Genomic DNA, 14927 nt, shown 5'->3' on the forward strand with positions numbered 1-14927 from the left:
ATGCATAAATGTCAGTAGTTTACTAATCATTATGGGCATGCAAAAATATTGTTCGCATATCGTAAGTATCGCTCACTCTGTTACGATTCATCACGATTTTGTTAATTTTATTTTCTCACATTATATTTCATGTATATGTTGCGTCGCATTATTTATTATTTATGGTTATTAATGGTAGAATGTAGAGTTTTGACGAAGATTAAAAAATCGTACATTTACATGTTTTGTAACGACAGGTATTAGTAAAAAGAGTGTAAACAAGATATGAAAATGTAATATCTATCTGCTGTTGTCAGATATACGTTTACTAGGAATTTAAAATAGGAAGAAGGTCATAATTTTATTCAGAGAATTTGGATAAATGTAGATTCATTGCTGCTTCTCGATAAAGATTTCATTAATTCTGGCCGGATATTTACCATACAATTACGTATATTTATCCAATGTGATCCAAGTTAATATCTATCTATGTAAATCTATATTTTAAATTACTTATATTGCCCTTTTATTTACAATTACAAATTAATATTTTCAAGGGTAATTAACGATACTAACTGTTCGTCGAATGGATTTATTCTCATATTTCTCTCTTTAAGATAGCTTTGGTTTTAAATTCCAAGGACAAGAAACTTAATTGAATTATCTCATTATAATTATTGTTTAATTCTCATTGTTTTAAGACGTAGATAGTTGGCTACTTTAATATTGAGAAATATTTGTTTGATTACTTACCGTATTTAGACTTAAACGAATTAAAAAATAAAATATTTATAATCAAGTTGACCTTTTTTTTAGAGTTTATAAAGGAGCTATCATACATTTTGATAAAATATTACAATTCTAGATATTTCTTATTTTGAAATTTATTTTCCATGGAATAATTTTATATCTTTGATTAATTATTAATAATTAAATGAATAATTAATAGCTTGAATATTGTTTTATAGAGTTACATATATTATATTCAATTATCTATAGATAATTAGGTGGTTTAATTTCTAGTTACTATCTTATCTTAATATGATATTTTAACATATTTTCGTATAATAACATATCTTATATACAACTTCATGAGTTTAAATTTGCTTTATTAGGACCTTTTTCTGTAACTAACTGGTATTAATTTAATCAATTCTAATTAAATGCAGTATCGAAAGTAAAAATGTGTCAAAGAGAAAAAAAGAATTTATAGTTTTTTAACATTGATCGTTATTTATATTTGCAAATTTGAAGAATCTGGAAATGTATAAAAATACAAATGATTTTGTGAAAGTTCGAAAAGTTTTCTTAGAAATATTATGAAAATAATATAATAATTGCATTACGTTTAACTACATAAATTGGAAAATATAAAATAAGAAATAAGCGTAGAATTTGAACTACACATGTATTTTAACGTCAGCTCGGATATTTAAATATTATTAGGGGTAATAATCACATGAAATTTCTTTCTTATTGAGAACATTAAATTTTTTGCAATCATATATTATTGTAGAAGATTATATAAAAAACATATATTATACGAATCATACATGTATGCACATACGTAATGTATATATATGTATGTATCTATATCTATACGAAACTGTGGACTGCAGTACATTACTAAGTAAAAATACTCTAACATAATGATTTTATTTGATATCATTGTTTCTGAAATTCTGTGACAAATCCATGAAACATTCTCCTTAGTGAAATAAAATAAAAATGGTAATAATCTTATTTCTCATGTAACGCAATGTGATTCATCTGTTACGTTATGTGTAATAGTGCAATCAACGTGGTTTGAGTGGTCATTCATTTAAACTGATTTAAAACGGTTGTAGTAATTTTAAATTAAATAACATAACTGATCATAACATTATTATTAAAACACTATTTATTATTATTTGTAGGAATGACATTTGGGGGAAATGAACAAATTTATACACTCGTCGGTTAATTCCAGAAATAATTTCAAAGCTTATTTTTACTGATGCACTTATAAATATGTATGTACATATCGTAAACGGGAGAAATATCTGTGTCTAAATTCATCATTGTTATACTATTCTTCTATTTATACAGTAATAGATGCGTTAATTAAAAACATATCAATACTTAGTCATTCAACGTCATCGGTATCATGACGCTATCGACTGACAATAAAATTATGTCAAGTCACGATTGAGATTACAACCGTTTATGATATTATTACTCATGTTCACTTCAATGTTGCCATATACTCCGATCTCACATTCTGTTCAGTATTTCTTGTGAAACTATCATTTTTTTTTATTCTTGAGTTTAGTTACACGAAAAGAAAAGAAATATTTTATGTTGTTAATTTTACGAGTGACAGTAAGGTATTTCTGTTTTATATGTTTGATATATAATGATTATGCAATATTGATACTTGAAGTAATAATAGTGATAATGGTGATTGAAATTCTATTGTGCAATTCTAGTGTGCGAATAATGACAAATGTTAGCGATTGCATCTAACTATAATTTATTATTTTACATTTATAAAAAACGCAAATTTTTGTTATGCAAAATAACATATAATGTTTTACTGTGTGCGCGTGTAACTTTTTTTTTTTAATGAAATTAATCATGTATTTGTAAAAAATTGAAGGTGCTCGTTATAATAATTATAAACTAGCTGCGGAAAATAATCTGCTGTTATTATTATTATTACTAATATCATCTTATAAGAGTCAAATATAAAATAAATGAAAAAATAAATATATTAAATTTACAAATCTTCACTACAACACAACTACCACTAAAGATTTTGAAGAAGCAGATTATTCCATAAAACAAACTACTAGGAAAGAAATTTGATTTTTGAAAATGTGCACTTCACGTACGTGTACGCATTATATTAATTTTATATTATACTATGCATTATAATATTTAAGAAGTATGAAAAATTATTTTCAATGTTTTAGAAACAATTTATATGATTCTTTTACATTTTACTTTACCTTACTTTCTACTATATACATTTCACTGAATATTTTTTATCGGAATTTTTTTATTGAAATATGAAATTTTCACCAGCAATTATCATCGCAAATTTGCTTATTCATCCATTCATTAAACTCAACTATTGCATTATATTCGTTTATTGTATCGAGGGTTATGCCTATTACATTTATCTTGTGTATGTACAAGCTTGTTACATTTTCTTTCTATTTTAGTTTATTCTTTAAAACTAAATCTTGCTCCTCTACTTATCTAATAATAAGTATGTACATTGATCTATATCTTATTGTTAGTTTATTAGATAGGTTAGTATACAAGGTGAGTCACCTAAGAATTTAAACTGAAATATGAGTCACATTGGAAAATATTTCAGGTAAAAGTTGAAGGGTTTCAAAGGGCGTGTGTTTTAATGTCGTTAGTTCTTCTGTAGGTGGTCGCAAAAAGGTCACGCAAAAGTCAACATTTTTCGAATGGAATCATATATTTTTTTAGTACAGCTACAGGAAAACTAATTATATCAAAACATGGCCCCTTTGAAGCCATTCAACTTTTATCTGAAACCTTTTCCGATACAATTAATAGTATCAAAGATATTTCAGCTTAAACTCTTAGGTGACTCAGCCTGTGTATCAATCTTTTGTGTTTCATTCTTCTTTGGTTTCTCTATTCCGCCATGCAGAAAGCGCTCTTCAACTTCATGCTTCCTTTTATGAAGCTTGTCAGTTACCATATTTGTTTTTCAGTTGTTGTTGTCGTCACTATTTCCGATCATTCCTTATTTCTCAGTGTGGTCGGTCCGGATTCCGTATATACTGTGCAGTTGCTTAGTATGTATTTTCTATTTACCACGTTCTGTTCCTCCGATGTCGCAAACACAGTCGATTTTCTCTTATTTTACATTTCGTTCCTTGCCCTATCGTTATTGTTCAACTTAACTTGCCAACTAATTTTACCTATGCAATAATTCTTTCTATCGACAGGGGTATACTTAAGATCAAGTAGTTTCTTACTTTCATTATTGTTACGCTCGTGATTCTTCTGTACGTCCCGCTGTAGTGGAGTTTGTTGTTCTGTTTTGTCCTCTTCTTAGATCTTTCTAGATCTTTCTAGATCTTTCTAGATCGTTCTATATGATGAGTATATATAATGCATTGGTATTTCCATATCCGATTTGCTGTAGTTTACACTGGGTGTTTCTGGGCGTACCTGGGTGTTTCAGTCTTTCTTTTCGTCTAGTGCTTTTTGCCCCATTATTTCAGTTTTTGGCAAGATTTGTCTCTGTTATATTTGATTATTCTTATATTATATAAAATAGAAATTAACTCTGATTATTTAATCACTTATTCTCAAATTATATTTTCAATATAATCTTTCAGTTCAAATAATAATGTTTTCTTTCCTTATTTTTCCACTGTTAGGCATTCTTGCTATTCCTTTTGTAAATTACGAAAATAATACGAAAAATTGTAAATAAAATTTTTAGCTATTTGAATGTTTAAAAAGCCATACGATAAATTTATCTAAGTTTAGCATTCTTAAATTGTAAATATAATTTATAGCTATTTCAATGTCTCAAAAAATAAAAAACGCCACGATAAGTTTATGTAAGTTTAGCATTCTTAAATGATAACTTCCTCTTAAATTTTTCATGACTTAAATCTTCCATTAATTGATAAATATTCATGATTAATAACATGGATATAAATAATTATGTGGTTTCGAAGAAAAATTCGTTTCCTTGGTTTTTTAAAAAATAGTGTATCTCTGACGGAAATTTGTTGCTTTAGATCTAAATGGATCTGTTTTCGGTATGTTTCAGAGTTTTCCAATAATTTGTAAATTGCTTTAAAGCTCTGAATTAGAATACTTCATCTTCTTTCATATTATAATCGTTTGCCTGTAATACAATCCTTTCCACAGTTCATATCGAAATTTTCAAAAAATATAATAATGAAATTTATAACATAATATATAATAATAACGATATAAACGTAATGATATCTATGTTCAATAATACTTTGAGCAATTTAAAGATTTAGTTTCAATCGAATTCGTAATGGTAGCCGCTGTATTTTTATATTTTCAAATAGAAATCCAATTTTCGATAAATTACGAGATTTAAAACGACCGTAGTAAGCTAATGCATGCACTAAGGAGAGAAAGTTATGGTATTTCATTCTACGCAAGGTGAGCTATTTTAATTATATGGATTGGATTAATCCTTTTAGTACCGAACAATGATATATCATTGTATTATTCTATTTTACTTTTTCTTATTGTCTTATTCTTACTATTCCCATTGCGAGAGAACTTTATCTCAAAATAATTTATAAAATGCTGTAAATGGTTGAACCCCTCTGCAGAAGCTCCGTGGGAGATACTCCACAAATTGAAAAAATTGTTAATTGTTTTAACTTTTTGTTATATCCCGCAATGGTTGATATCGAGATTGTGTATATACGCCGGTGTCATAGGAGAAAAATTCGGCATCGCAGATTTGATTGAGACCGTAATCACAGGTTTTAGATAACACTGTTCAAACAGAATATCTGCTTATGTTTCACAAAATAATCTTGTCTCGATAAGGCAAGAGTAAAGTTTTTGGTGGGCCTGTGTATAGATCACGTACAGTTTGTAATTTGTGCAATATTAGGATTATACTGTGAATGCATTAATCACCATCAATGCTGAGTAAATTATTTGTATGAATAATAATAAGTAAATACTACACATTTTCAATAGCCGGATAGCTATAAATGCTTATAATGATATTAGAATATTATTTCTTGTTTCGGAGCAAGTAATCTTCCTGACGCTTACTGCACATCATAGGATTATCATTTAGTTTTGTGTTTTGATATTAGAAATTTTGTTATAAATAATTGAGAATACATTACTTATGCTTTATACTGTTCTACATCAAATTATGACCAAACGATGATTCTTCTTATTTGCAAATACTGTTTATAAAAGAAAACTGATTTTTCCATGTTTCCTAATGGTTTTGTATAAGTATTATTATTATGATTTTCAACAAATATTGAAATACAATTGGTATTAATTTATTCTTCCTTTATTTCGTAATACGTTCCGTTTTGATTTTTGTAAATATCATTCTTATTTTTTTTTATGATTTTTTTCTCAATCCTTGCCAAATTATATCAAATTGGTTTGGTATTCTCCGTTCAGGTACAATTCTTTCGATCGACACTAGAAGGGTTAATCATTCAGGTGGAACAAATTTCAGAAGGAGAATTGCTAGAGAAACAAAGGCTCTCCCTCATTTCTTAAGATGAAATAGCACATCGAATTTTTGTGACTTGAATGTCAGTTACATGATTTGATAATATTTATTTGAAACATCTTGTTTATTCCATATTGTCAAAGAACTATTTTCTATTTTCTTGAAAGGAAAGAGACAAGGAGTTGAAATATGGCGAAAATAAACATATCGTTGAGTAAGAACTATTTCATTAAATGTTCATAATGGAGTGGAATGTATAATATTGCATGCGAATATCTCTTTTGTCCTTTTAAAATTTATCCAATTAATAAATATTCATTTTACTTACATATGCATAACAAATAATTAAATATTCTGAAAAACTTCGGAAAAACTGAACATATGGAATTTTTAAGTAAATAATGTTTTATTGTGTGTTTACGTTTACATATTAACGTTACGTTACCATCATTATTTCTGTTAATAGAAATGTTTTCCATCTGTTTAATTTAACTCTATACTATACGTACATATAGGGATTCTTCGAAATCATGGTACAATCGGTCGATTCGTAGTTCTACATGCAAAAATTAGTCGAAACAAAAAAATAATAATTTTTCTTTAAGGCTTCATTTTCGAGAAAAATGAGTTTTAAGATGCGTCAGGTGTCCGTGTATTAATTGTAAGTTTCGAGATATCCGACCTCTCTTTCTGTTCGTGCTGATAATAATTTAATTAGAGCTATATATGCAACATCGTGGCCAACATTTTGAGTAATTTTTACGTTAATAAAACGATTTTTAAAAAGAGAAACTCTCACCTCTATTTATGAAACCATTCTCAGTGCGAACATCGCGGAAATAAGATAACAGTAATATAGTAGGAAGCAAACGTGAAATTATCTATGTTTATAAATATAAACAGGAGCGGAAAAAGAAGTCGGATATCTTGAAACTTACAACTAATACACGTGCAGTAGGCGGATCTTCGAAGAACCAAGCCTTAAACGAAAGAATGTTACTCCTTTTTCTCTACTTACATTTGCATGTAGAATGACCACCCAACCGCTCGTATCATGATTTCAGAGACACGCTGTATGTACATACACATATAATCACATAGATATCCTACCATAGATATAAAGCGCATTTCTTTTTATCAACATCTTTTGATGAGCGTCTAAAGGTATAAAAACGAAATTTATTTTTGTCTTTTAATGTTTTGTCTGATTTTCGTCTGCATATCTACAAATAATTCTGGCAATAAGTATTTCTTTATCATTCGAATAATTTCATATTTTAATATTTATTTATGTATGGTTATATTTGATCATTGACGGTTAGCTACTGATTAAGAATTGGAATACTTAGAATTAGTTCGTTTTAAAAATGTCTATTTCAATGGGCGAGAATATATTTCATATGTAGATATTTGACCAACAGACCATTTCTCGATGAAATTTGTACGATGTCTCAAAATACTATACATTTTGTCAAGTTTCAAGTATTTTGTTAATAAAATATGCCTTTTATGTATTTTCTTGGAAATTTAACGGGGACAATATAAAAAGGATCGTTTTTATCCATTGAGAACTAAATGTATACACATTAACATAAGATAGCCGTATCTTACTTTAAAATTTGAACTGTACCAAACGCTTTGTTGAATGACTTGCTGACTTTTCAACTAGACCGATATACTATTTACTGTACCCAATATTGTGAATGGCGCTCTGTTCTTTACGTATTTTTGAATGGCACCTTGTCATTGAGAATGGTAGTTCTTAGAAATATATACATGTAATATTATTTTTTTGTACTTTATAATATTTATCATATTTGTTGTACTGTTACATTGTAATTCATAGCAACTACATGACTTAGTACGATTTAATTAAGGATAAAAAAGAAAATAATAATATGCATAATAATTATGACACTAAAATGATATATTTTAATGCATTATGTTGCCTTGATGTTTTCTCGAAATATTATTATATTAAATAAAACTAATCTTTTCTTATTTCATATTTGAGGAAATTTCACTAAAATTCAATAAATAAAATTCAATAGGAATTAATCTTTTATTTATTGTTTGTAGAATCATATCCAAATTTTTAACAATAATAAGAATAGAATATAGGCATATTTTTCAAAAGTACAAGAATATTTTAATGAACATCTATTTTAACACATCATCTAGTAGCATTTTTTGTTGTTGTGCAATAAAATAAAATACTAAAAATTATATGTGTAGATAGATTACTTACAATTAGTATACGGATAGATTAAGAAATAAATAAATTGAGATAGAAAATAAAATATTTAATATTTTTATAAAATATACGAGAAGTGACTTACAAAAGATATAGATTTATCGTCAGTAATTAAAGTTACTATAATGTTTATAAACCTAATATATGAATTCAAAATAACGTCGATAAGTACTTGCTTCGTAAACTTGAATTGATATTTCTGCACGAACGAATATTTTATTCATGTTCCAAATTTCTTACATAATATATTTACATTGTGATAACACAGGATAAAATACTTGAGCATTTTTGAATGCACGATGAAATTGTACAAATACGAAAGAATTATGAACAACCAAAATGTTTAGAGTTTAGAAGCATAACATCTGATTGTGCATGTTTTAAGCTGTTATACTGCAAGAGATTTATATTTTACGATATTGACAATACAAGCAGTTTTATCACTTTGCTATATATCACGTTCAGAATAAACATTGTCACGTTTCATGTTATGTAGAAAAAAGGAATTGTTTTAACAAGTTGTACATAACTGTGTTTTACTAATTACAATTTCTATATAGTATATAGCTTTGTTTTCATTGAATTGGTCATTAAATAATATTTAATTCGAATTATCTTATTTGCCAAAAAGCAATTGTTATATATTGTTATATATGTATGATGAGATAATTTGTTCGGAATACCAAGAATTAATACAAAATTGAACGGTTTATGTTTATATGAAAGTCAAGAATGTATTTTAAGAAATCTCAGAATACAAAATTTCTGGTACGTGAAACAAATTGATGTAGGTAATGGATAAAGACCTTGTTCATTCAAAACGTTAACCTTCTTCTTAGAAATACGAATACAGCCAGCACGGATAGGGTAGAGTTCTATAATTTTGAACTGCAATTGCAAAAAATTCCTTTCCTTTTTTATATATATTTTTGCTTTTACCGTAAATTCTAATAAAATGTTGTTTAGTTCTGGACACAAGACAAATTGTGTATAAATCATCATTTATAAAATTAAATGCTATCATCCAAGTAACAAAAATAAATTACACAATTCTGTGTGAACTTCTATTCTTTATATGTTACGTCGCGTGAAATGATCATCTTTCATTGTCTGACTGTCAAAGGCCCATGTACCGTTATACAGACCCTTAATATATCTAAGGATCCGCCATAAACAGAATCTTCTCAACGGAATCTTTATTCCTGCAAGTATTTTCGGTTTATGGTTGGTTCTTAGAACAGTCCTTAAGGTTATTACTCGTTCTTAAAAATCACGGAGAAATCGGGTAGTTATCTAACGGGAAAGCTGGTTTTTCCCATGAACAATGTCACCCATGAGTTACATTGGTAGGAGCTTCCCTTATCCTATCTTCATTCCTTAACGTGAATCATAATCAATGGGCATCGCGGATCGTTACCCTCATTTTCCTAACGAAAAGTGTGAGTAACGAATCCGCTTTCTTCATACAATAAACACACCCACCCCGACCTTTCCTCCGTGATAACACAAGAACGAACTTCACTTGATCTCTAGACTCGTTCTCTGGACTACAGAACAGTCGCCACATCTCTAGACTCGCTCTCTAAACTTATTCCACAATAACATTCGAGTAACAGTCAAAGTTCATCAGTCAGTTAAAAAACAGTTCGAGTAACAGAAGGACTAAGAAATCAAGTCAGCACAGTCGCCAAGTCGACATAGTAACAAACAGTCAATCGAGTCAAAATCATTCATCACATTCGCCAACACGAAAAGAGTCTCAGGTTGTACTCATTCGTAGTTTGGTAGTAAACATACGCACAATTGTATCAAATATTGAAGTTGGATTGTTGAAAATATATATTATAACCTGTTAATATCAGTGTTATACTCATTCAACCACTCTTATTATCTTAATCGAAATAAGGGATCGAACGATTCGTGGTGTCGATTATACAAATCGTAACGGGAATTTACGACTCCCGTTGGCGCGGCTTCTTCGAGATCGCGTCTTCCTGCGAACGGTCGAAACATTATATGTTCATCAAAAATTTACAGATGTTATTTTCATCGCCACACAATTCATATTATATGAAAATAATTAAATACAAAATCAAACCTAAATAGATTGTTTCACTCGTTAGACTTATCATAACGAGTATGAAGTTTCTGATATTTTGTATATTTTTCTATGTTATACGCAGTTGAACAATTTTCATGCTTAAAAATTGCCAACGTATACACGAATACACACAGTCTATCAATCATTTAAAGTATTGCTCAACAACGCTGCTTAACCATACGCTCAATTCGCATGCGCTCGTAATTCCTATTTTATTGTCAGTTTACATAATTGAAAATTTATCGGCTGAAGTGAACTGATTGTTTCGAATTTATCATTAATGTGTATGATTGCTTTTTTTACAATGTTAACAAGACTTGGCATGTAATCTTAACCGTGGAAACAAAATATAAACTAATAAATCGGTTAAAAAATGATGACATTTTAACTGCATTTGTCAATATGGAGAAATAGGTCAAGGCATTGTAATACGTTATCATTCCATTATCTTTTTATTCTTACATTTTAATTATGATTACACGAAGAACCACCAGTTATTATTATCAGTAAGAAGACATTAATTGGAAATAAATAAGAGTTTAGCATGCAAGTGTCAATAAGAAATACCATCTCTTATTTATGTATTTCGAATTTCCAAGATACAATCAAACGTTAATTCGGTGAAATTTTCAGTAAATAATTAAGAAGAGTGCAAACGAAACTAATAAAGTATAGATGTTAAATGATCAATACTAATGACTCAGGAAAGAATTTTATTTTTATCGTGACAATCATCAGTTGCACATATCGAAAACATTGCATAACACATTTAACATTTAACATGTTACAGTTTGAACTTAGTTAAACTAGTTAAATTAGAAATTATTTATTGTTAGTACCGATAGACTTTTATTTATTTCGATCACTGTAAAATGCTATAAAACATTAGAATGTTAATAGTCTTTGAAAACATAGTTTCAAAAAAAAGTTAGTATATTATTCATTAATGAATACGATAAGGTATTTACATGTTAGATTTCTCAAGGTTACATGCATATGTCGACATGGTATTATCTATGGAATAGCGTAATTCATAATGATAGAATTTAAAATTACTAACTAACTGTTATTTTCTTGGCAGAAGTGTTAGACTGTGATAAAAAATATCTCTAAAATATTAGAATACAAAGCATCAAATTATTATTCAAGGACTTTTTGAGATTAGGAAATATACACGCACATTGGCGAATAGAATGAAAAGGAAACTATGCACTATATAATTAATATATGTATTTAAGTAATTATGAATTTTCAACTTATATTCAAATATTTACGTAAATCAATTATTTGTACGATTTCTAGAATGAATGTTTATTTATTACAGTTTATACAGTTATTAATTGGAATGAATCTTCTAACTGTAAAATTTAAAAGCTCCACACAATAAAAACTTTATTATTATTAATTAAACTGCAAACTGCAATGCTTATAAAATACTATTTTAGGTTTTACATTGAGAGTGTTATTCCTATGCGATTATACAAGACTTTTCGCAATGTGTATTTTGTAAGTGCTCTTGTACAATGTAATTAAATGAGAAGGATATGAGTTACTCAGCAAAATATCTATAAGTTGCTATTATATACTATTTGAAAGTATATAATAAGTAATTTCGTATTATTAACCGCAAAAATATGTAAATAAATGGAGATTATATAAAAAACTCTTACATAAAACTGTAAAATTTCTGACTCTCTTAGTCAATAAAATGTACCATTATAAATAAAATTATTGACAAATTCCATATATGCAAAATAATTCAATGGATAGTTATCGATATATTATATTGCATCGTATTGCATTGCATTGCGTTGTATTGTATTGCAACGAACAAATGAAACAAAAAATTCAAATAAACAGTTATTTTAAATATAAGCTAACGGTATTTCAAATATATTTCTTCTATATGACACAAAATAAATATAAAAATTTGTGATAGTAATTACAAAAATTCTTATAAGTATGTGGGTGGAAAAATAAAATGAAATTTTGAATAAAAGATCAGTCTAAATGTTAAGTTTCAGTGACATTAGAATTTTAAATAAAACTTGGTTGTAACTACTGGAGTCCTTGAATTTTCATATTCCGATTTCATATTTGTTTTAACAAGCGCAAGTCGTACAATATTTAAGAACAGTTTTTTAACATAAAATTGAAACGAAAATGCATGAGTTTCAATAACATTTCTGAAACTTAAGAAACTCTTTAACAACAGAAAAACATGCTTGAGTTATAAAAAGAAGCTAAAGAACGCAGCAGGATCAAACACTATATTGTTTTCTTCAATAGAGTAAATTAACCGATTAACGAGTCGTCATTGACGACAAACTGTACACTATATAACGTACGTATGCTGTACATTGTATGGTGCTGCACGAAAATATTTGAATACCAACAGTAAAATATTTTTATGTGTATATTGTACGTGTGAGATAAATTCCGAAATTTGATCAATACTGTAATAAAATACGATTATCGTGATTACATCGGTCAAATTTGAAACCAATATAAGAATTCATACACATGGAAGTTATAAGATGTTTTAACCCTTCAAATGCAGGTGCATTTTGACAAATTGTTCCTTGGTAGCGCAAAACAAAAAAAAAAAAAAAAAAAAAAAACAAAAAAATGGCAAAGCAAAATACAACACTATTATCTATAAAATACATGCCAATAATTTCATTTTGAATCCAATTTTCTCATTTTGAGATATAAGCTTTTACGAACTTTCACACATTAATACATACGCTAGCTAACACAGGTATTATATATTATATTATTATATTTATTTTATCCATGCCTTTCGGCTTCGGATGACTTTCAGTTACATCCTGATTTACGTCTTTACCTACATTCTATCTGAGAGTTCTACAAACTAATTGTCGAAGTTCAGTAACTTGAATCTCAAGGGAAGAACTAAAATCTTCGAGTTACAGAGGCTTCGACTCATCACATTTTCCGAGTAAGAGAAGTTTAACGAATAAAAATTCTATATATAGAAACTTTATACGAAGGCACAATTACATTCATCTTTTCAGAAAATGTTGGTATTTTAAGCTTCATTTTAGAACTCATTTTACTCAACGTACATAAATGTAAAAGTTAAAGACGTGAGAAATCATGGCAATTATGCGTTCGAGTGAAGAAAAAAGGTTAGTTTGCATGTATATGCACGTGATCGAAGGACAAAGAAGTAGAGATATGGCTTGTGTCATTTGAGACAATCATGACAGTTAAGAGAAAGGAGACAATATCGAGTGATTCGTTTTTCACATGTTGTGGCTAAAGGTAGCGTACAAAATCACTGGCAATGATTTATCAGAATGATCACAGAATCACGATCACGTTCAGCTGCATTCACAGCTGTGATCGTGATTCTTTTATCTTGATTGAATTTGCTCACTGTGATCGTAATTCTTGATCTTAATTGAATTATTTCTTATAAAATTCTTTAATATAGTTTGCAAAAAAATATCTGTATATAATGTTAATTTGAAATTATGTTTACTTCATCTAACGTAAATTTTTCAATAACGTTATTCAACTTTATTCAATATTAAAAGCGAAAAGTATTTCAACTTGCTGTTCTTTATCTTATAGCAGTTTCTTAAAAAGTAAAATGTTAATGCTTCCTCTCGATTTCAAAATCTTAATATTTTTAATATAAAAATATATCGTTAATATAATATAGGTTATGTGATGCTTGAGAAGAACAGTTATGTTCTCCACCAATCAGAGACGAGCACGAAAAATCACAAATCACTCTGAAAAATCATCATGGTTGAAAATGAATGTGATGCAGTCATTCGTGATGCACAAGTAGTAGTTCGCGCCATCTCTACTTGTGATACACAGCGTAACTATGAATACATTTCGAGTTACAAAAGCAGTGACAATAGGAATTCGAATTATAGATATTTGGCTAAATTTGAGTTACAGAAGTAAAATAATGCATCTGGATATATGACAAATAATTCGAGTTAAAATAAGTTTTATTTCTACTTCTAGAGATATTGCAGCGGGAATGAACAAAATTTTAGTCTTATAGAGGTTTTCGAGTTATAGAGGTTTGAGTTATCGAAGTTCGATTATATTAGGTTACTCTACTAAACATTAAGTTATTATATAATTATCCTTCTGTTACTCCAACGGCCATAACTACTAGTCGCTCTACTAGACTCTTCCTTTCTTCTTCTCCTTTTTACACACGATCATTTCCATTTCCTCTAGCCTTCTGATCACATAATCCAGAAAATCCTTGATATTCCTTCATGACATGCCCTGATACTATCGTTTCTTCCTTTCTCCTTTACTCTCATTTCCATATCTAAACCTGACCAATAGATACCTGTCTTTGT

This window comes from Bombus pascuorum, chromosome 7 (genome assembly GCF_905332965.1).
Source record: "Bombus pascuorum chromosome 7, iyBomPasc1.1, whole genome shotgun sequence".
Classification (NCBI taxonomy): Eukaryota; Metazoa; Arthropoda; class Insecta; order Hymenoptera; family Apidae; genus Bombus; species Bombus pascuorum.